Source organism: Schistocerca americana, chromosome 5 (genome assembly GCF_021461395.2).
Source record: "Schistocerca americana isolate TAMUIC-IGC-003095 chromosome 5, iqSchAmer2.1, whole genome shotgun sequence".
In the NCBI taxonomy this organism is placed as follows: Eukaryota; Metazoa; Arthropoda; class Insecta; order Orthoptera; family Acrididae; genus Schistocerca; species Schistocerca americana.
The window spans coordinates 218,043,979-218,069,170 of NC_060123.1; the positions used below are offsets into that span (position 1 = coordinate 218,043,979).

The following is a 25,192-nucleotide window of genomic DNA, read 5'->3' on the forward strand; positions in this document are numbered from 1 at the left end:
ATGTGTCTACAATTTCGATTGAAAAATGTAAAATATGGAATAAAAACATTTCAATACGGCGATTTCGACTTCTAATTCGTTATCAGCGACCGCAAAACACTTTGCACTCGAGGTTTTACTGGAATCGCCAAGTCGGATCCGCCGTTTTGAATTTTGTAATTCCCACATCGGATTCGTAATCAGTGACCCCAAAAATATAAAAAGAACACAGTTTTGTAGGATTTTATGTCCTTTTTTCTATTGCGTCCAGGTTTTGAAGCGAGCTAGCGCGCGATAGCTCTCAGGTGTGTTCCGCCAGGGGTTGATCAAGCGAATTGGTAGCCAAGACGTCAACGTGACACTATTATGCAACTCAAACCACTGTAGCGCAATTATGGCTTTGTGACACGGACAGTTATCCCGCTACACGACGCAGTCGCCTTCGGGGAAGACATCAAACATGAATCTGCAATACTGTTAACGTGTCTTGGTGCCTCCGATTATTACCACAGGTTTCACGGAAACCAAGGTGAAAGTCCCCAACAGCATAATACTGCCCCCACAGGCCTGCGTTAGTCGCGAGGTGCATGGTTCGAGCAACTATTCGCCTTAATGATGGCACGACCATCGACCAGGTGTGAAAAGAAGTGTGTTTCATCCAAACAGGCCACATGTTTAGATTGATCCACGACCAAATCTCGACGACCCTGTGCTTACTGCCAACGTAATCGAAGATTTCATTGAGCTATGATGGGAACACGCAGGAGGTGTCTGTTGTACAACCTCATCTTCAACACTGTACTCTGAACGGTGTTCTCCAAAATAGTACATCCACCAGCACTGTCTCTGTCGTCATATCTGCGATGGATCGCCCGTGTCCTACATTACAGAGCGGACAAGCTTCCACTTCCACTTTTCCTCATGAAGAGTCGGTGTCCAGTAACTTGTCACCTTCTCGTAGAACACTGCCCTACAACTATTTTCCATGGTTGCTCGCGACACTACGACACGAACAAACAACCAGCTTCATGGGTGTCCGTAAAGCTCGTTCCCAGACGCTGGGGCATAAATATCTGATGTTGAGGTCCCATACTCCGAGGAGCATAGGGGACGATGCGGGAGACCCGCACTGCTGACTAGGCAAGGTCCTAGCGAAGGTGGTTTTCCATTGCCTTCCTCCGACCGTAATGGGGATGAATGATGATGAAGAAGACGACACAACAACACTCAGTCATTTCGAGGCAGAGAAAGTCCCTGACCCCGCCGGGAATCGAACCCGTGACCCCGCCGGGAATCGAACCCTGGACCCCGTGCGCGGGAAGCGAGAACGCTACCGCAAGACCACGAGCTGCGAACAAATATCTACCCTTTGGCAAAGTCGCTTATGTCAATAGAATTTCCCAAGCATGTTTTTCTGTCACTTATCGCTTCTTCACCTCTGGAAAGGATTTATAAACGTGAAAAATCCCAAATTGCACTGGATAGTCCACGTTATACAGTAGTTCTCCCTATAACTGACTGAGGAAGTCAGTTTAGAGGCGAGAGGATGGCAAGGGCTTGCCACCTCCAACAATAGTAAAGCACTGTGGAGATCAAATCAACATTCTTGTAGAGGACAGCTTTGCTTAAATTTAAAATTATAATAAATTGTTTGTCTGGAATTGCTTTATTTTTAACATTTTTTATTAGGTCAGTTTCTTGTCTGTCTGTCTATTCGATACGAATTTTGCAATTGATTTTAAATCAGCTCCTGATGAACTAGAGACCAGAAATTTCAAACATAGCTCAGAATTGGGTGATATGCAGTATTAACTCGCTCGCTTGTCTGTCTGATTCACATAGCTCTCATAAGAGTGTGAAAAGTTTTGGTAATATCTGACATCTTGGTTGCCGTGCAGGACCAGAGAGTTGAGCGGGTGGTATTAGATTGTGTTCCAGGCAGTTTGCATACAACTCGATGACGGCTGCTAGATGGCACTGCTATATCTGCAAGGGCTACTATCGCCTCTGCAACACTGGCCTCGCAGCACCGGAAGATCACCTTGCCAATAGATGCTCAAGACTGCACTATGTACTCGTATAAAGGTAGCTGCAACATGCCTTTGACTTCAGTTGTGTATTTGCTACACTCTCGTATCGTTCACATTACACACTAGTGGTTTGGTCTCAGACTTCCCTACCCCTTAGGTTTTTGCTCTTGGATTACTTGCATGAACTTGGTTATTCCCATGCCATTTCTGTTGTCCTTTTTTCTCTTTCTGTTGTTCTCCTGTTTACGCTCAGCTGACCAATGTTGACGGCCCCTGGCCAGTGGATCAGTCCCTACCACTTATTTTTCTCACTCCCAATCCTTTTCATATTCTGATTACAATAGTTTGCACAATAAAACAAGTCTAAAAAACAGAACATATTTATTTAAGTAAAAATAATTTTTTTAATAATACTTTCTTAATTGGGCAAAAAAGTATAAATAATTTATCCCAGCCCCATACAGATTAGTGACACTATATTCTGGAAATCTGAAATGGTGAAGTTTTGATAGGTGTGACAATACTAATAAGATTTGTAACAAAAAAACTGTTGGACACATACGATGCATAACTGACACGTGAACAGTTCATATCCTGCCTACTATCTGTTGCATACACCTCACGTTTTGCATTATAAATCTTACAAGCATTTTCATAGATATTAAAAATTCACACTCACAAATTTTCAGAATTGTCTGTATGGGGTTATGAATCTGTGTGGAGCTGGGAGAAATTATTTTATACTTTTTAATCTGAGTTAAAATGTGTTACATTAAAAATTTATTTTTATTGGTGTAACTATTTATTTATGGCAGGTCATGTATTCCGCAATATCGATAAGTTTCAATCAGTTAATGAGTTTAAACCGGAACCACACCACTTTACAAAGTGTGGAGGTAGGTTTCTTTTGCGCCCTTATTACTTCTCCGCTTACCTTTTCAACTGGCGAATGGTGTGCAAAAATAACAGCTGTCTGTAAGCATCCATGTTAGCTCTCCTTTGTCTAATTTTATGGCCACTTTTATTTCAGGAGATATATGTATGAGGTAGTAACTTATAAGCATTTTCGAAACATTCTCAGGCTTACTGATACAATCAACAACGACTGCAGTATTCTTCTTTGAGCTTACCTACCTGTGTTACTAATCCTATCCTAAAATGCAGAGTTTCAAATAACATATTTCAATACTTTTTTTCAAAGAGCATCATTGCTATTTCGCATTTTCAGTTGAAGCACTGTGTCAAAACACTTTGATATGTGAGCTTGGGTGCTATTAGATGGTTGCATTTTAGTTATAATTGAAGTAAGTGGAAAAACCTTCATGCTGTTCTTATTCTTGTTGATGTAGTCGTAGCCATTAGTTCCAAGAGTGGTTTGATGTAGCTCTCCATGCTAGTCTAGTATGTGTAGTGACGCCACTATTTCTTGGGCATTACTGGAGATACTAGCAGCTCAGCCACAGCAACTGAAGGATCCATAGGCAGCTGGCATACCAGTTGGAGCAACTGGGCTGTTAACGCATTATGAGGTAGACTAGGTCAAGGACCACAATCCTGACAATGGAGCAGTAAGACAGTACTCTTGCAGGTAGAACCAAGCAGTTTCTACATCATCGGGCCACGGATTTGTTGTTCTGAATGTAGCTGGAACCACCGTGTCAGGACAACAAGTGGGCTGCTAGCCAGTCTGAATAATCATCAATTCTAGTAGAGGCATCAGCAGTCTGGCAACACCTACTATGATAAGGGGGCTACACCAGGTGCTGGAACAATAAGGGATAGCAAGCAGCTGCCATGAGTTAATGCTTCCACCACCACATCATCTTCTCACTCCAGCAGCAGCCAGACTCCTGCCTGACACTGGGGCAGTACAAAAAAATGGTTCAAATGGCTCTGAGCACTATGGGACTTAACTTCTGAGGTCATCAGTCCCCTAGAACTTAAAACTACTTAAACCTAACTAACATAAGGACATCACACACATCAATGCCCGAGGCAGGATTCGAACCTGCGACCGTAGCGGTCGTGCGATTCCAGACTGAAGTGCCTAGAACCGCTCGGCCACTTTGGCCGGCTGGGGAAGTACAACCACTCACGCTCCCACACTGGTACACATACCTTGGTACAGGCGAGATCCAGCACCAGAGGCTGTCATCCCCTGCAAGTATTCTGGCAGTTTTCTGTAATGCTGGCATTATCTGTGAGCAGACATGCTAATCCTCACCGGGGCACGCGCCGCTGAGCGAGCTCCTGGTGTCAGCATTCATGCGTGCAAACAGTACAGCCCAATGGCCATCGGCTAGCTGGCAACATGCACCACACACCATTCTGACCAAGTGCCGAGAGGTGGCATGGCCACCGCATTGCCATACTGTGAGTCGTATGAGTTTAACAAAATATTTGACTTTGACATTGTTTATATGAGCTTCCAGCAGCCTGCAACCTCACCACAATCCACCACCACAATCCCACCCTGCATCAAAGTAGCCCTCCATCTGCCTACCAAATCTTCATCATTCTTCTGTAGTGCCATATTCGGAAAGCTTCCACTCTGCATTCACATATTTCTCTTTTTCAGAGAAATGTTTCTTGCTATTGTCAGACTACATTTACATCATCATTACTTCTGACATCATCAGTTATTATGCTGTGCAAATAGCAAAACTCTTCTGCTGCTTTCAGCTTATCATTCTCTAATCTAATTCACTAAGTGTCACCCATCTCTCCTGTTTTTCTTTTATTTTATCTTATTACCTCTTTTGAAGACACTATCCATTTCCTTCAATTACTCTTCAAAGTACTTTGTCATTTCTAACAGGATTACATTACCACCAAAAAATTACAGATAACCTTTAGCTCCCTGTATTCTGTACATAATACCTTTAGAATTTCAAATTGCGTATTTCTTCATCATCTATAAATGCGGGTTTCTCAAAGAACTTCTATGGTAAAATTAAATAAATGACAGAATAGACACTTGTAGAGTTGCCCATATCCCAATGTGAGCCTCCCTGGGATGAGAACTGTGGAACGATCATCACATACGACATGTTCTGAGAAAATAAAATACCCAGTGTAGATCAGTAACTGGCAATTGTTGGTCATGTCTGTGTCACATAGTAGTGGTGGTGTTCAACGGTGTCTGTGTCAGATGTAAGTGGCAGCTGATGCTGTGGAGACCACAACCTTATTCTAAGATGATAAGGCACTTCAACTGTTTCCTAACAAACTACACAGATCAAAAAAAGGTTTACATCACCTAGGTTCCGAGTGTTCTGGAACCTCTACAGAAAACTGGAATAGAGATCAACATAAACATCATTTCCGCCCTTTTTATTGCTCATGGAAACCCCACATTGCATGTTGTACCACCATACAGCGAGACCTTTAGAGGTGGTGGTCCAGATTTCTGTACACACTGGTACCTCTAATACCCATTAGCACGTCCTCCTGCATTAATGCATGCATGTGTTCGTTTTGGCATACTATCCACAAATTCATCAAGGCACTGTTGCTCAAGACTGCCTCACTCCTCAACTGCGATTCGGCGTAGATCCCTCAGAGTGGTTAGTGGGTCACATTGTCTATAAAAACCCCTTTTCAGTCAATCCCAGGCATGTTCAATGGAGTTCATGTCTGGAGAACACGTTGGCCACTCTAGTCGAGCGATGTCGTTATCCTGAAGGAAGTCATACAAAAGATTGCTCGATTGTCGTCCATGAAGACGAATGCCTCGCCAATATGGTCGCACTATCAGTTGGAAGATGGCACTACATATCATACAGCCATTATAGCGCCTTCCATGACCTCCAGTGGCGTACATCGGCAGCACATAATGTCGCCCCAAAACATCAGAGAGCCTCCACCTTGCTGCACTCGCTGTACAGTGTGTCTAAGGCGGCCAGCCTGACTGCATTGCCTCCAAACACGTCTCCGACGATTGTCCGGTTGAAGGCATATTTAAAACTCATCGGTGAAGAGAACGTGATGCCAATCCTGAGCGGTCCATTCAGCATGTGGTTGGGCCCATCTGTATCGCGCTATATTGTGTTGTGGTTGCAAAGATGGACGTCGCCATGGACGTTGGGAGTGAAGTTACACATCATGCAGCCTATTGTTTACAGTTTGAGCCGTAACAAGACGTCCTGTGGCTGCACGAAAAGCATTATTTAACATGGTGGCGTTGCTGTCAGGGTTCCTCCGAGCCATAATCGATAGGTAGCGGTCATCCACTGCAGTAGCAGCCCTTGGGCGGTCTGAGCGAGGCATGTCATCGGCAGTTCCTGTGTCTCTGTATCTCCTTCATGTCAGAACAACATCGCTTTGGTTCACTCCAAGACACCTGGACAGTTTCCTTGTCGAGATCCCTTCCTGGCACAAAGTAACAATGCAGACGCGATCGAACTGCTATATTGACTGCCTAGGCATGGTTGAACTAGAGACAACACGAGCCTTGTATGTCCTTCCTGGTGGAATGACTGGAACTGAACGGCTATCGGCTGTCGCTGCTCATGAATGGTTGTTTACATCTTTGGGTGGGTTTAGTGACATCTCTGAGCAGTCAAAGGGACTGTGTATGTGATATTATACCCACAGTCAACGTCTATCTTCAGCAGTTCTGGGAACTGGGGTGATGCAAAAGTTTTTTTGATTTGTGTATTTTCGTAGCAATCGGACAGGTTGTCAAATAGACCGCAAGGTGAATCTATCGTCACAACAAGTGATGGAAGTCCATACCAATATACAAATGCGTGGATGAAGGGGGCGGGGGCTTGTAAGCCCTACCACAAAATTCTAACCCAAATGAAATTCCAGCTTGAAATATATAATATACAAACTGTGATAATTGATGGCAAACACGAATAATTAATGCTTGTTGGAGCATGTTGTAAACCTAAAAAAAATTCCAAGCCCAAATTAAATTCTGCCTTGGAATGTACAACATACAAACAATGATATCCGATGGTAACCTTAGTTAATTAACACAGATGCTGTATTCATAAAGTAAAAACGTTTTCATTATAAGATGCCAGATTATCACATAATGAAATCCTGTTTTAGGATAATTACAGAATCGTCAAAGGGAAACTAGGAAAGAAACTGACAGAAACTGTTACACACAGGAACTATATTTACAATTAACATATCAATACTAGACTCAGTTAATGAATTTTTCATTGTGTCCAGAAAGTTTATATCTGTCAGTGGGCAACAGAAGTAAGATGTACAATACAACTAATATACATACACTAAGTAATCAGTATAACAAGTACAATCTAGAGAAAGTACAAAAATTTTGGGAACGATTGGAAAAAAGGTTATGTGAAATATCAGAGAAAAACATAAAAATTTTATTGGAAGATGTAACGCTCAAATTGACAACGGAAAGACTTTCACAAGAAGTGTTGGTAATATCCCATACATGCAAGAACAAATATAAACAGATAAAGGTTCATAGATCGCTGTCAAAAATATGTAAAAGTAATGTTAGCAAAATTTAAAAAAAGTACCAAAATGAAGAAACATCATCTGAAATCATGATAAAAAAAATCAGATGGATAATTTAGGGATAAACAACAGGAATTTCAAAGAGATAATGAATGTAATGGAAACGAAAGTAAGATTAATGGCTCAATATAAGTGAAAATTAAACAGCCAAAGTATTAAAAATCTAACACATTAAAAATTGAGCAGCCTGAGAAAATTAGATTAAGGAAACTGGGACGATAAGAAAGACGAATTAACTCATTTAAGAGAAGACATGATCGCAAGCCAAAACTATGAACTTGCCTATGATAGACAATGGAATGTGTCAGAGCTGCAAAAAAAGGAAAAAAACCCCTAAAGGATAGCATAATATAGTATTCCAATTTAAAAATGACTCTTCCCCATTATGAGTCCCATGGTTTAGCAACTATTGGTCGATGTTTGCCTGGAAATAACTGAAAAAAAGCTGGTGGCTATAATGTGGAATGTGTAAAAAGGTTTACGAACTATACACACTTTCTTGCGAAAATATAGTGAGACATTATTTAGCTTTTATCTTATTCAATGATAAATTTAATAAATTTAGATTAACCACACATAGAAATGATCTATTCAGAAATTCATGTATTATTTATAAGTTGTCAAACAGAATTGATTGTAGTTTTTTAAACTGTTTTCCTTGTCTGACAACACCTTTAATTCATATGGGAGATGGTCATATATTCCTGTAACTGATAACTTTGTTCCTTTTTGTACATGAGTCAGGTGAAATTATGGCTGGGAGGAGCAGGGTGAGTGATACCTAGCACCGTTTCAACCCTTACATATACTAGACACCAGGATGGACATACAATTTTATTCCTTACAATGCCTTTTGGAGCATAGAATATTTTGCATGCTATTGTAGAATGTCCCTTGAAAGTTTTTCATACGGCATTAATGAACGAAAGTATCAAAGTAAAACAAAAATCTGACACCTTAATAATCAAAATTAGCAGTTACATGTGCATACGGTGTTCCATATCTCACTAACCCCATGGTATATTATTGTTGATGATTATACAGTATAAGCTACGTTGTCAGAATTGAATAGACTGTTTTCTGTTCCTATGTTTAGTCGCAGACCATTCATATAGCTCCAAAACGCCTTTTCACACCACAATCATCTGAACTGCTTTATGCCACAAACTTGCTCCACATCTGTTCGTCCCCAGTTGATGCTCATGCTTGACACAGTTCATTGTGACTGTGTTTAATTTATCTGAGGTTCTAATGTGCTACCTGGGAAAGTTATTTGTTGGCTATGTCGATTTGAAAATGAGCAATCGGTAAATAATGTTACTGTTCTTTGTTTTTTTGTCTGAAAATGATTCTTTACTGTTTCCAAAATTAAATCTTCACTCTGAAAGCGGAATGTGAGCTGATATGAAACTTCTGGGCTGATTAAATCTGTGCCAGACTGAAACTCGAACTTGGATCTTTGCCTTTCGCGGGCAAGTGCTTTACTGACTGAGCTATCCAAGCATGACTCACGACCTGTCCCGACCGCCTGAATTCTGCAGGATAGCTTCTGTGAAGTTAGGAAGGTAGGAGACGGGGTACTGGCAGAATTACAGCTGTGGGTCGTGAATTGTGCTTGGGTGGGTCAGTCAGTAAAGCACTTACCTGTCAAAGGCAAAGGTCCCAAGTTCCAGTCTCGGTCCAACACACAGTTTTACTCTGCCAGAAAGTTTCGATTCCTTTCTGTGTTTGATTTTTCTACTCCACAACACTCACACACTCAGTAAATAATAAATACGAAAGAGACCACATAATTAACCGACAACATGGCTATTTCCCTTGCAAAACAGCATCAAAGATCTTCAGCAGATGATGCGTTGTAACTTTTTCAAATAAATCTGAAGGCAGTCCTGCTATGCACCTCAGAAACACTAAACATGGCAATGAATAAATAAAGTGCACGTACTGAGGATGAGGCACATACATCAAAACACATTTTTTGGAGCTTAAAACAAAAGTACAAATGATTGTATTTCGCAAAAGCGAACCTTTAACAACACATATTTATCCAGCAAACAAGTAATCTGGTTAGGGTGCCGTAATGGTTGCAACGATGGACGAATCTATAGTAATTACTCTTTCCGTGAAACAACCAGATACTGTGATGCCGACAATAGCGCTCAACACTGAGAACACGACTTAAATGTAAAGTATGAGAGCAGAGCAACACACGGTCTTCATGAAAGATTTACTGACAAACTGGCAGCTGTTGCATTCCACTGACGTGGGCATGACGTAACTGAAGACAAAAGACAATATCTTCTGACTTTTTTCAAATACATATGAATGCAGTCTTGTAATTCACCTCAGAAACACTAAGAATGCTATTGAATAAATAAAGTGGACCAACTGAGGAATACGCACATATATCAAAACATATTTGGAGTTTGAAACAAAAGTACAAATTGTTGTATTTAGCAAGGGCGAACTTCTAATACCATATTTTTATCCAGCAAACAAGTAATTTGGACATGGAGTCGTAATGGTTATAACGATGGACGATTCTATCGTAATTCATTATTCTTTCTATGAAACAAACAGATATTGTGATGTAAACAGTTGCTCGTAACACTATGAAGATGACTTAAACGTAAAGTTTGAGAACACAACAACACACGGTTTTCGTGAAAGGAAAATTATGAGAAATTGGCAGCTGTTGCACTCCATTAACGTGGGCATGACGTCACTGGCATCGCTGCAAAAGCAAGGCAATAAACCCACACAGAAATTTAATTCCCAGCATGTACACAGGAGAGTTCTGGAATAAAATGGCGCTTTTGCAGAGTTAGTAAATAATCTTCGCTTATATGTAAGATATAAAAAAATCGCAAGCAATACAAAATTTGGTAAAATGTGCAACTGGTGTTCTGTATCGGTGTGGTTCATACAGTTAATCTCCCAATAGGTACGAAGAGCGCGCGCTGTGACACACACACATGGAATGTAAGAAACAAAGTCGGATTATTGGCCACATAAATTTGTTTAAGGAATAGATCTGCACGATAGATTATTTTTCATTTTTTTGCGATCGCAATGGAGCAACTGCTTATGTCTACCGCCATCAAACATTGATTAAGAGAATTCATGTTTCCTCTAAGGCTGTATATTATTTGAATAATTTGCTACATTCGCCTTTGTTGGCCAATTTCAACCAAATGTTCATTTTGAAGTGTATAGGTATATATATCCTTATGCTACTGGCAGATTTTTCATGAAATCACAAATAAGGAGAAAATGAGACATTCAAGTAATGTACTGTCTCAGTGAAATCACGGCACCTTTTCAATCACCAACAGTTTAAAACCCTACTGTATTATGTTGTGCCATGCTCCTTCAATAGTGATAATAAAGGTAATAATGCTGTGAAAGTACTTTCAATATTACAGATGACAGATCAAGCTGTAGTTCGAAAACTTTCTAGCAGAGGGAAACCCTCAAAGACCTCATTCGTGCCACTAGAATTATTACCAACCACGCACTTTCAATAATTATACAATGTCATAACACGCTGTACTATTGTTGATGGTGTTGGGACAGCAACCAACCAAAAATTTACTTTCAGTTCCTTTATTCAAAGGGTACCGTGACCAGTTTCGAATCGTTATAATTCATCGTCAGACGGTTGACATACTTTTCTTACAACATTAATCTGCAAAAAAAAAAAAAAAAAAAAAAATGCACCACATGTTGTAAGGAAAGCATGTAAACCGTCTGAAGATGAATCATAACGTTTCGAAACCGGTAACGGTTCCCTTTGAATAAAGGAACTGAAAGTATATTTGTGGCTGGTTGCTGTCCCAAAACCATAAACATTTGCCTTCAAATAACAGCCACAGTATCCAACCATGTCATCATATGACAAAATTGCACGCTGTACTATTGTCGCTGACAAACATAGTTGGCATTTTAGTAAGGTTTATGAGTTTTTCGTTGAGTCGCCTGTTTGACTTTTTCCGCTTTGCAGTTTGGGTCTATTTTGTCGCGGGATCCGTACATGGTTTTTTTAGCTTTTTGACCGGGCGTCTGCTTGTACAACAAAGACGCCATTCGTTTTCCGAGGTGCTGTAGCCAGGCTTCTTTGCCGAAGTGTATATGTAGGCCGTGTTGTACTTAGTAGCAGAACATATGTCACCAAACCGTCGGCCCCACGCCTCAAGATAAGGGTTACATGTAAATGACAAAAGCTGGCGTATTCCAGGCGCGCAGGGTCTAGCTGCAAGTACTACTGTGTTTCGGCAGCAAGGCAGTCTCTGGCGCTTAGTGGACAGTGACAAGCAGGGAAGCGCGGGGTGGCCCAGTGCTTACTCACCTTGTGGCGCAGTTGACGGGACGAATTTGGCGGTGGCGACGGCGGTAACGCTGCAACCTTGCGCGTGCAGCGCGTGCCCACATCACTACCGCCGCACGCCTTGACGCTCAATATCGACTGGCGAGCTGGGCCGCGGTCGCTACTGGGCCTGCGCGGTGCCTGCCGACCGCGATCGATACTGTTCTCGACAGGGCGGGCGCTGGCGCGGGCGTGTGTACTACTGCCGTACTACACCGTCGGCCTCAGGGGAAACGCGCCCCTGCACGCCCCACTTTTCTAACTCTACTGAGCCGCGCTATTTCTCGCTCTGTCACACACAGGCAGAGGATGGACAAAATATGGAAACACTGCGAGAAATCCATGCTAGAAAATAAATGCAGATGCTAGCTAAGCCTTTATGTGGCGCTGTGGTATTTGACCACGAACGGTACCTAAGACCAAGCGAGGTGGCGCAGTGTTTAGCACACTGGAATCGCACTTGAGAGGACAACGGTTCAAACCCGCGTCCTGATTTAGGTTTTCCGTGATTTCCCTAAATCGCTCCAGGAAAATGCCGGGAGGGTTCCTCTGAAAGGGCACAGCCGACTTCTTTCCCCATCCTTCCCTAATCCGAGGTTGTCCTCCGTCTCTAATGATCTCGACGTCGACGGGACGTTAAACACTAATCTCCTCCTCTTCCTCCTCCTCCTCCGGTACCTGCGCAATACGTTGCAAGTGCAGTCGTCGTCAGAATAGTGTTCTGTGTAGCTGTGAGTAGATTACACTTACGTGACAAAAGACATGGGATACCAATATGCACATGTACAGGAGGCGGTAGTGTGGCGTATACAAGGTATAAAATGGCAATGCATTGGCGAAGCTGTCTTTTGTACTTAGGCCATTCGTGTGAAAAGGTTCCCAATGTATTTCAGGCTGCAAGGCGGGAATTAACAGAGTTTGAACGCGGGAAGGTGGCTGGAACGTTCTCTTTCGGAAATCGTTAGGGAATTCAGTATTCCGAATTCCACAGAGCTTGCCAAGAATACCAAATTTCAAGCATTACCTCTCACCACGGACAATACAATGGCCGACGGCCTTCAGTTAACGACCGAAAGCTATGGCGTTTGCGTAGAGTTGTCAGTGCTAACAGACAAGCAACACTGCGTGAAATACATGCAGAAATCAGTCTGAGCTGTACGATGAACGTATTCACTAGGACAGTGTCGTGAAATTTGGCCTTAATGGGCCATGACAGCAGATGACTGACACAATTGACTTTGCTAACATCACGACATCACCTCCAGCGCCTTTCCTAGGCTCGTGACCGTATCGGTTGGACCCTAAACGGTTGGAAACCCGTGGCCTGGTCACATAAGTCCCGATTTCAATTGGTAAGAGCTGATGGAAGTGTACGAGTGTGCCGCAGACCCCACAAAGCCATGGACTCAAGTTGTCAACAAGCACTATGCAAGCTGGTGGTGGCTCCATAATGGTGTGGGCTGTGTTTACACGGAGTGGACTGGGTCTTCTGGAAGTTCGACGGCTGGAGAGCATTTGCAGCCATGCATGGAGGTCATATTCCCATATTTTTGTGGATGACAATGTGCCACGTCACCGGGACACAGTTCTTCACGATTGGTTTGAAGAACATTCTGGACAATTCGTGCGAATGGTTTGGCCGCCCAGATCGCCTGACATGAATCCCATCGAACATTTATGGGACGTAATATAGAAGTCTGTTCATGCACAAAATCTTGCACTGGCAACACTTTCCCAATTATGGTCGGTCATAGAGCCAACATGGCTCAGTATTTCTGCAAGGTGCCTCCAGTGACTTGTTGAGTCCACACCATGTCAAGCTGCTGCACTTCACCGGGCAAAAGGAAGTTCGACACAATATTAGGAGGTAATCCATGAACTTTGTTCAAATGGCTCTGAGCACTATGGGACTTAACATCTGAGGCCATCAGTCCCCTAGAACTTAGAACTACTTAAACCTAACTAACCTAAGGACATCACACACATCTATGCCTGAGGCAGTATTCGAACCTGCAACTGTAGCGGTCACGCGGTTCCAGACTGAAGTGCCTAGAACCGCTCGGTCACCTCGGCCGGCTCATGACTTCTGTCACCTCAGTGTACGTCGAAACTAAATGAATTGGAATGTGGGCAATTTGTTCATACTCTTATGGTGGGTGCTTCTGCTACCAAGGGAACAGAAGTATTTGATGTTTCAAGAAGTATCATATCGAAGATTTATACCGTACATGGTGAAAGCAGAAGACATGATGAGCTAAGTCACAATGCAGACAAAATTGTGTGTTGAGTGATCGTGACAGACAGTCATTGAAGACGATTTTGACGAAAAATAAGACGCTTCAAAAGTCACTGCAGAACTGAATGCCACACTCGTGAACCCTATCAGCACCAAAACAACACGAAAGGGGCTCCATAAGTGGGGAACTGCTGAACAAGGTGGAATACCCCTAAAAAAAAAAAAAAAAAAAAAAAAAAAAACAAAAACAACTCATCGGTCATAAAACCTGGACTGTGGAACAATGGAAGAAAGTCATTTCGTCGGATGAGTCTTGTTTTACTCTATATCCAACTACTGGTCGAATTTACTCTCCAATTACGCCCCAAGATTGAAACATGACAGGGCATGAAACATGATTTGGGCAATCATATGTCATGGTATTCCATAGACTTCATGGGTACTCTACCAAGTCGCATAAGTGCCAAGGATTATGTGACCATTATGGCTCACCATGTCCATTCCGTTGTAAATTTCTGTTCTCTAAAGGTGATACTGTGTTCCAATACAACAGGGTCCTTGTTCAAATGCTCACGTCATCCAGCACTTGCTTTGTGAGAACGAGGATGAAGTGTCGCCTCTCCCCTGGCCACTGCAGTGGTCAGATCCCATTATTATTGAGCCTTTATGGACTGCTTTAAAGAGAAGTGCGTGTCACCACTACCCACTTCCGTCAGCGTCCCCTACTTTGCAAGAGGCATGGTATACGTTTCCCCTGAAGACCATACAGGATTCTAAGATGAATGGAAACTGTTTTGAATGCCAACGGTTTTCCTACACCGTATTAAACATATTATATTTATCATGTTTCCATATTTTTGTCCACACTCCGTACACACACAGACACACACACACACACACACACACACACACACACACACACACACACACACACACACTCACGCAGATGTCCTATTTCCTCAAGTGCAGTGTGAAGTAAAACCCTCACTGGCTTGGTGAGGTCGGTATTAGCCCTTTCAAGAGTCCACTCTTGTACTAAACATTTTTTTAAGTTGCTATTAAGAACAGAACAGAACAGGAATTGTTCTGTTTTTAATGTGCTTACATGTAATCAGCCTCACCAGGTCACGTATGTTGTTGTTGTTGTGGTCTTCAGTTCTGAGACTGGTTTGATGCAGCTCTCCATGCTACTCTATCCTGTGCAAGCTTCTTCATCTCCCAGTACCTACTGCAACCTACATCCTTCTGAATCTGCTTAGTGTATTCATCTCTTGGTCTCCCTCTACGATTTTTACCCTCCACGCTGCCCTCCAATACTAAATTGGTGATCCCTTGATGCCTCAGAACATGTCCTACCAACCGATCCCTTCTTCTGGTCAAGTTGTGCCACAAACTTCTCTTCTCCCCAATCCTATTCAATACTTCCTCATTAGTTATGTGATCTACCCATCTAATCTTCAGCATTCTCCTGTAGCACCACATTTCGAAAGCTTCTATTCTCTTCTTGCCCAAACTATTTATCGTCCATGTTTCACTTCCATACATGGCTACACTCCATACGAATACTTTCAGAAATGACTTCCTGACACTTAAATCTATACTGGATGTTAACAAATTTCTCTTCTTCAGAAACGCTTTCCTTGCCATTGCCAGCCTACATTTTATATCCTCTCTACTTCGACCATCATCAGTTATTTTGCTCCCCAAATAGCAAAACTCCTTTACTACTTTGAGTGCCTCATTTCCTAATCTAATTCCCTCAGCATCACCCGACTTAATTAGACTACATTCCATTATCCTTGTTTTGCTTTTGTTGATGTTCATCTTATATCCTCCTTTCAAGACACTGTCCATTCCATTCAACTGCTCTTGCAAGTCCTTTGCTGTCTCTGACAGAATTACAATGTCATCGGCGAACCTCAAAGTTTTTATTTCTTCTCCATGAATTTTAATACCTACTCCGAATTTTTCCTTTGTTTCCTTCACTGCTTGCTCAATATACAGATTGAACAACATCGGGGAGAGGCTACAACCCTGTCTTACTCCCTTCCCAACCACTGCTTCCCTTTCATGTCCCTCGACTCTTATAACTGCCATCTGGTTTCTGTACAAATTGTAGATAGCCTTTCGCTCCCTGTATTTTACCCCTGCCACCTTTAGAATTTGAAAGAGAGTATTCCAGTCAACATTGTCAAAAGCTTTCTCTAAGTCTACAAATGCTAGAAACGTAGGTTTGCCTTTCCTTAATCTTTCTTCTAAGATAAGTCGTAAGGTCAGTATTGCCTCACGTGTTCCAGTGTTTCTACGGAATCCAAACTGATCTTCCCCGAGGTTGGCTTCTACTAGTTTTTCCATTCGTCTGTAAAGAATTCGTGTTAGTATTTTGCAGCTGTGACTTATTAAGCTGATAGTTCGGTAATTTTCACATCTGTCAACACCTGCTTTCTTTGGGATTGGAATTATTATATTCTTCTTGAAGTCTGAGGGTATTTCGCCTGTTTCATACATCTTGCTCACCAGATGGTAGAGTTTTGTCAGGACTGGCTCTCCCACGGCTGTCAGTAGTTCCAATGGAATATTGTCTACTCCGGGGGCCTTGTTTCGACTCAGGTCTTTCAGTGCTCTGTCAAACTCTTCACGCAGTATCATATCTCCCATTTCATCTTCATCTACATCCTCTTCCATTTCCATAATATTGTCCTCAAGTACATCGCCCTTGTATAGACCCTCTATATACTCCTTCCACCTTTCTGCTTTCCCTTCTTTGCTTAGAACTGGGTTTCCATCTGAGCTCTTGATATTCATACAAGTCGTTCTCTTATCTCCAAAGGTCTCTCTAATTTTCCTGTAGGCGGTATCTATCTTACCCCTAGTGAGATAGGCCTCTACATCCTTACATTTGTCCTCTAGCCATCCCTGCTTAGCCATTTTGCACTTCCTGTCGATCTCATTTTTGAGACGTTTGTATTCCTTTTTGCCTGTTTCACTTACTGCATTTTTACATTTTCTCCTTTCATCAATTAAATTCAATATTTCTTCTGTTAACCAAGGATTTCTACTAGCCCTCGTCTTTTTACCTACTTGATCCTCTGCTGCCTTCACTACTTCATCCCTCAAAGCTACCCATTCTTCTTCTACTGCATTTATTTCCCCCATTCCTGTCAATTGCTCCCTTATGCTCTCCCTGAATCTCTGTACAACCTCTGGTTCTTTTAGTTTATCCAGGTCCCATCTCCTTAAATTCCCACCTTTTTGCAGTTTCTTCAGTTTTAATCTACAGGTCATAACCAATAGATTGTGGTCAGAGTCCACATCTGCCCCTGGAAATGTCTTACAATTTAAAACCTGGTTCCTAAATCTCTGTCTTACCATTATATAATCTATCTGATACCTTTTAGTATCTCCAGGGTTCTTCCATGTATACAACCTTCTTTCATGATTCTTAAACCAAGTGTTAGTTATGATTATGTTGTGCTCTGTGCAAAATTCGACCAGGCGGCTTCCTCTTTCATTTCTGTCCCCCAATCCATATTCACCTACTATGTTTCCTTCTCTCCCTTTTCCTACACTCGAATTCCAGTCACCCATGACTATTAAATTTTCGTCTCCCTTCACAATCTGAATAATTTCTTTTATTTCATCATACATTTCTTCAATTTCTTCGTCATCTGCAGAGCTAGTTGGCATATAAACTTGTACTACTGTAGCAGGCGTGGGCTTCGTATCTATCTTGGCCACAATAATGCGTTCACTATGCTGTTTGTAGTAGCTTACCCGCATTCCTATTTTCCTATTCATTATTAAACCTACTCCTGCATTACCCCTATTTGATTTTGTGTTTACAACCCTGTAGTCACCTGACCAGAAGTCTTGTTCCTCCTGCCACCGAACTTCACTAATTCCCACTATATCTAACTTCAACCTATCCATTTCCCTTTTTAAATTTTCTAACCTACCTGCCCGATTAAGGGATCTGACATTCCACGCTCCGATCCGTAGAACGCCAGTTTTCTTTCTCCTGATAACGACATCCTCTTGAGTAGTCCCCGCCCGGAGATCCGAATGGGGGACTATTTTACCTCCGGAATATTTTACCCAAGAGGACGCCATCATCATGTAATCATACAGTAAAGCTGCATGCCCTCGGGAAAAATTACGGCTGTAGTTTCCCCTTGCTTTCAGCCGTTCGCAGTACCAGCACAGCAAGGCCGTTTTGGTTATTGTTACAAGGCCAGATCAGTCAATCATCCAGACTGTTGCCCTTGCAACTACTGAAAAGGCTGCTGCCCCTCTTCAGGAACCACACGTTTGTCTGGCCTCTGAACAGATACCCCTCCGTTGTGGTTGCACCTACGGTACGGCTATCTGTATCGCTGAGGCACGCAAGCCTCCCCACCAACGGCAAGGTCCATGGTTCATGGGGGGGGAGGTCACGTATAAGGGATGTATAAAATCATATGTCAGAAATTTTAGGGATTTATTCTTGACATCAAAACATATGAAAGGCTCTTATGAAAATGGGTCCGAAAATCCATCGTTAGGGAGGGATGAAATGATTTATTATTCCTAGCACAAAAATTATTCATCTACCCAGCACATTTACATTTATGAAAGGATTGATTATTCACAGGATAACAGTTATAAATTTAACAGACACATTTACATTTACAAAAATTGCTCAAAGTGGAAGATTCCTGGTGTTTCCATATTTCGTAAATTCCATGTTGCATATGCTCTCTCAGAACATCAATTTGGTTACGGGAGATGGGCCACGCAATCGATCCCCCTCTACCAATCCACCTATTCGGAAATTGGTTGTCGAGATACTCGCGAACTATCCATGTAAAGTGAAGTATTGCACCACTGTGTTATATCATATTTCTTTGATGAAGTCTAGAGCCACAGAATCTAGTAAGTGAAGCATCTCATGTCTTAGAAACTGTAGATACGTCCAGTAAGACGTTGCAGAAAGAAGCAGGAGTCTACGATATGATCATGAATGATCATGAGGCAGGCAGCCGCAACTGGTCAAGACAAAAGCAACAATAGGCAAGTAACAGATTTTGTGACATTTTACGAGTCCCTAACCAGGAGCGAATTATATAGTTTCATCTGTGTGCTTTGGTAGTTTAGTTTCGTGAATTCTGTGTGTTAATTTAATATTTATTACATACATTTCTCACGTTTTCGTTTGTGTCCGAAATTAAAATTAATTTTGTGATGTATTACAAGTTCATAATCAAGAGCGAATTATTTAGTCTCACCTGAGTGCTTTCGTAGTATAGTTTCTGAATCTCGGCTTGTTAATCTAATTTATTGGACACAGGTTTTGCGTTTTCGACAGTGTCTACAGTAGAGTTCTGTAGCACATGTTGACAGTCCTTTGTTTGTCTGTTTAGTGTAGTTCTCCACGTTGTTTAGTGTGCTTAGGGACTGTGATTGCTGTGTGCCCGGATGTGAGCCGATTTGGTGACATTTCACTCTCAGCCCCAGACTGTGATGGCTTCAGTTGCACAGCTTGAGGCTGCAGTGGTTGGGCATCACTGTTTTGCTGTGGGGATCCAATGGACGCCCAGCATGACCCACGAGTCTGCCAATTGGACCACACCTGTGACCAGACAAGTTACTGCTCGTACTTGACTCATGGTCGAGTGAGAGGTCGCCTTGGTGCGTTGCAGGTGGCGAAAGACTTCCCAGGGAGCTGAACATAAGGCTTCCCTGGTTAGTCTGAAAAATAGGTTCCAGGTGCTGTCTGTGGCTGACACTCCCTAAGCAAGTTGCAGTCGCTTGTCCTATTTCAGAGGTAACCTCTCAGCCTGCAAGATCCGGAAAGACAAAGAGGGTGTGATTGATGGTAGTTGGGAGCTCCAGTGTTACAAACATTAAGGGGCCACTAGGGGAGATGGCAGCCAAGGAGGGGAAGAAAACCAATGTGCACTCCATGTGCATACTGAGTGGAGTCATTTCAGAAATGGAACTTGTCCTTCTGGATGCCATTAAGAGCACAGGGTACAGCCAACCGCAAGTGGTGGCTCACATTGGTACCAATGATGAGTGTCGCTTTAGATCAGAAGAGATTCTCTCTGGTTTCGAATGGCTATTAGAAGTGGTAAAGGCTGCCAGTCTTGCTTGCAGCCTGAAAGCAAAGGGCACCATTTGCTGTATAGTTGACAGGACCAACTGCGGACTTCTGGTAAAGTGCCAAGTGGAGGGTCTGAATCAGAGGCTCACACAGTTCTGCGACCATGTAGCCTGCAGATTCCTCGACTTGTGCCATAGGGTGGTGGGGCTTTGGGTTCTGCTAAATAGGAATCCAACACACACAGGAGGCTGCATGGATAACAGGGGCTGTGTGGCGTGGACTAGGCGGTTTTCTAGGTTAGAGGGCATCAGAGAAACACAAAAAGGAATTCAGCCTCAATGCTTGTAGGTCTAACACAGGAATAATTTAGATCTAGGAACCAGTGGTAAACTGTTGTAGCTGCATTGGGAAAGTATCAGAGCTCCAAGTGCTAATAGAAAGCACTGATGTTCAAATCGTTATAGGCACTGCAAGCTGGCTGAAGCCAGATATACGATCAAGCTGAAACTTTTGCGAAGGACCTAACGGTGTTCAGAAAGGATAGGCTAAACACAGCTGGCAGTGGTGAGTTTGTTGGTGTTAGAGGTAGTTTATTTTGTAGCGAAATTGAAATAGACAGTTCCTGTGAGTTGGTATGGGTAGAGGTCATTCTTGGCAACCAGAGTAAAATAATAATTGGAACCTTTTACTGACGCCCCAACTCAAATGATACAATTGCTGAAAGTTTCAAAGAAAACTTGAGTCTAATTTGAATCACTTACCTGACTCATACAAATATAGTTGGTGATGACTTCAATTTACCCTCAATACATTGACGGACTCCCCAATGAACCATGGACTTTGTCATGGGTGGGGAGGCTTGCAAGGCTCAGCAATGGTGTAACCACAATGAAGGGTATCTGTTGAGAGGCCAGACAAACGTGTGGTTCCTGAAGAGGGGCAGCAGTCTTTTAATTAGTTGCAAGAGCAACAGTCTGGATGATTGAATGATCTGGCCTTGTAACATCAACTAAAATGACCTTGCTGTACTGATACTGTCAACAGCTGAAAGCAAGACGAAACTACAGCCATAATTTGTCCTGAGGGCATGCAGCTCTACTGTATGGTTAAACGGTGACTGCAACCTCTTGGGTAAAATATTCTGGAGGTAAAATAGTCCCCAATTCGGATCTATGGGTGGGAACTACTCAGGAGGATCTTGTTAACAGGAGAAGCGAAACTGGTGTTCTACAAATTGAAGGGTGGAATGTCAGATCCCTATTGGTAGGTTAGAAAATTTAAAAAGGCAAATAGATATGTTAAAGTTAGGTATAGTGGGAGTTAATGAAGTTTGGTAGCAGGAGGAACAGGACTGTTGGGCAGATAAATACAGGGTTATAAATACAAAATACAATGCAGGAGTAGACTTAATAATGAATAAAAGAATAGAAATGCGCATAAGTTACTATGAACTGCGTAGTTAATGCATTATTGTAGCCAAGATACACATGAAGCCCACACCACCACAGTAGTACAAGTTTATACACCGACTAGCTTTGCAGATGATGAAGAGATTGAGTAAATGTATTGTGAGATAAAAGAAATTATTCAGATAGTAAAGGGAGACGAAAATTTAATAGTCATAGGGGACTGAAATTCGATAGCAGGAAAAAAGGAAAAATGATAGGTGAATATGGATTTGGAGAAAGGAACGACAGAGAAAGCTGCCTGGGAGGATTTTGCACATGACACAATTTAATCATAGCTAACACTTGGTTTAAGAATCATGAAAGAAGGTTGTATACTTGGAAGATATCAGGAGACTGAGAAGATCTCAGATTGATTACATAATGAGAAGACAGGGATTTCACAACCACATTTTCAATTGTAAGACCTATCCAGGGCCAGATGTGAACTCTGAACACAATTTATGGTTATGAACTGCAGATTAAACCTGAAGAGACTGCAAAAAGGTAGGAATTTAAGGAGATGAGATCTCCATAAACTGAAACAAATAGAGGTTTTAGAGAATTTCAGAGGGAGCATTAGGGAATGAACAGGGGAAAGGGATAAAGTAGGAGAAGAATAGGTAGCTTTGACACATGAAACAGTGAAGGCAACAGAGGGTCAAGAAGGTAAAAAGACGAGGGATAGTAGAAATTCTTGGGTAACATTAGAGATACCAAATTTAATCGATGAAAGGAGAAAATATAAAAATGCAGTAAAATAAGTGGCGAAAGGGAATACAAACGTCTAAAAAATGAGATTGACAGGAAGTGTAAAATGACTAAGAAAGACCGCTCAGAGGACAAATATAAGGATTTAGAAACATATATTACTAGGGGAAAGATAGATGCCGCCAACAGGAAAGTCAAAGAGACCTTTGGAGAATTTTAAAAGCTCAGATGGAAAATCAGTCTTAAGCAAAGAAGGGAAAGCAGAAAGGTGGAAGGAGTATGTAGAGGGTCTATAGAAGAGACTTGTACTTGAGGGAAATGTTACAGAAATGGAATAGGATGTAGATGAAGATGAAGTGGGAGATATGATACTGTGTGAAGAATTTGACAGCGCAGTGTAAGGTCCCAGTCGAAAGAAGCTCCTAGGAGTACACAACATTCCGTTAGAACTACAGATAGCTTTGAGAGAGGCAGCCATAACAAAACTCTTCCATTTGGTGAGCAAGATGTATGAGACAGGTGAAATACCCTCCTACTTCAAGAAGAACATAATAATTCCAATTTCAAAGAAAGCAGGTGCTGACAGGTGCAAAACTTAGCGAACTATTCATTTAATAAGTCACTGTTGCAAAATACTAACATGAATTCTTTGCAGAAGAATGGAAAAACTGTTTGAAGTCGACCTCAGGGAAGACTAGATTGGATTCCAGAGAAATGTAGGAACATGTGAGGCAATACTGTCCCTACTGACCTCTTATAGAAAATAGCTTAAGGAAAGGCCAACCTATGTTTATGGCATATGTAAACTTAGAGAAAGCTTTAGGCAATATTGACTGGAATGCCCTCTTTGATATTCTGAGGGTAGCATGGGTAAAATACAGGGAGTGAAAGGCTATTTAAAACTTGTACAGAAACCAGATGGCAGTTATAAGACTTGAGGGGCATGAAAGGGAAGCAGTGGTTGAGAAGGGGGTGAGACAGGGTTTTAGCCTATCCCCAATGTCAGTCAGTATTTGTATTGAGCAAGCAGTAAAGGAAACAAAAGAAAAATTTGGAGTCGGGGTTAAAGTCCAGAAGAAGAAACAAAAACTTTGAGGTTTGTTGGTGACATTGTAATTCTGTCAGAAACAGTAATGGACTTGGAAGAGCAGTTGAAAGGAATGGGCAGTGTATTGAAAGGAGGATATAAGATGAACATGAACAAAAGCAAAACAAGGGTAATGGTATATAGTGGAATTAAATCAGGTGATGTCGAGGAAATTAGATTAGGAAATGAGACACTTAAAGTAGTAGATGAGTTTGGGCAGCAAAATAACTGATGACGGTGGAAGTAGACAGGATATAAACTGTAGACTAGCGATGTTTCTCAAGAAGAGAAATTTGTTAACGTTCACTAAAAAGTGTCAGGAAGTCTTTTCTGAAAGTATTTACGTGGAGTGTAGGCATGTATGGACTAAAATCGGGATGATGAAAAGTTCAGATAAAAAGAGAACAAAAGTTTTTGAAATGTGATGCTACAGAAGAATGCTGAAGACTAGACGGGTAGATCACGAAACTAATGAGGTGGTACTGAATAGAAATGAGGAGAAAAGAAATTTGTTGCACAACCTGATTAGAAGATAGGATCGGTTGGTAGGACACATTCTGAGACATCAATGGATCACCAATATAATACTGGAGGAAAGTATGGGAGGTAAAAATTGTAGAGGGAGACCAAGAGATGAATACATTAAGTGGATTCAGAAAGATGTATGTTGCAGTAGTTAATCAGATATGAAGAAGCTTGCACAGGATAGAGCAGCATGGAGAGCTGTATCAAACTAGTATCCGTACTGAAGACCACCGCCACCACAACAACAATTACACGTTGGTGAAAATACGTCTTTAAATCAGAAGGTACACAAAAAAATATTACCCGAAATTGTGCTAAATGTATACTCTGAAAATTATTTGGAGAAGTTAGTTCATGAGATCACTCAAGTAGTGAATGGTTGCGAAAACAGACTTGACATGTTAGCAACAAATAATCTTTAACTAAGAATGAGCAACAAAATGGATACAGGGATTAGTGAACGCAGGGCTGTCATAGTGAGACTGAATACCATAACTCGCAAATCCTCCAAAAATAAACGAAAAATATATGTATTTAAAAAAGTGGGTAAAAATTTGTTTGATGCCATATTCACTCCATCCAAATTAACAGTGCGAGGATTGACCAGATATGGCTTGGATTCAAACAAATAGTAGCAAGAGCAACTGATTGATTTACATCAAATAAATTAACAAATGACGATGCTGATACCCTTTGGTACACAAAACGGGCCAGTATACTGTTGCAGAAACAAGGAAAAAAGCATGTCAAATTTACATGAACCCAAATCCCAGAAGATTAGCGAACTTTTACAGAAGCATGACATTGTCTAGAAACCTGGCAGAAATTCCAAAGAGATTCTGGTCAAATGCAAAGTATACTAGCGGCAAAACACCAACAATGCCATCTGTGCACGATAACAATGGAAATACTGTCGATGACAGTGCTGCTAAAACAGAGTTACTAAACACAGCCTTCCAAAATTCCTTCACCAAAGTAGACGAAGTAAATGTGCCACAATTCGAATCAAAAACAGAAGCCGATATGAGTAACTTAGAAGTAGATATTCTCAGAGTAGTGAAGCAACTTAAATCACTTAATAAAAACAAGTATTCCAATGTAGAATGTATGTCAATTAGGTTCCTTTCAGAGTATGCTGAGACAATAGCTCCATACCTAACAGTCATACACAACCACTCCCTCGACAAAAGATCCATAGTCAAAGACTGGCAAGTTGCACGGGT

At 41.7% G+C, this 25,192-nt stretch overlaps 1 protein-coding gene across 1 annotated transcript in view; it reads right to left on the bottom strand.

The window, feature by feature from the left end:
- The window catches only part of LOC124616699 (SPRY domain-containing SOCS box protein 3), a 90,042-nt gene extending 78,072 nt beyond the window's left edge, over positions 1–11,970 (bottom strand). Inside the window, exon 1 of the mRNA XM_047145041.1 lies at positions 11,866–11,970. The gene's annotated coding sequence lies outside the window, so the exon portion shown is untranslated. The remainder of the gene's footprint in view (positions 1–11,865) is intronic.
- Between the last annotated feature and the right edge of the window lie 13,222 nt (positions 11,971–25,192).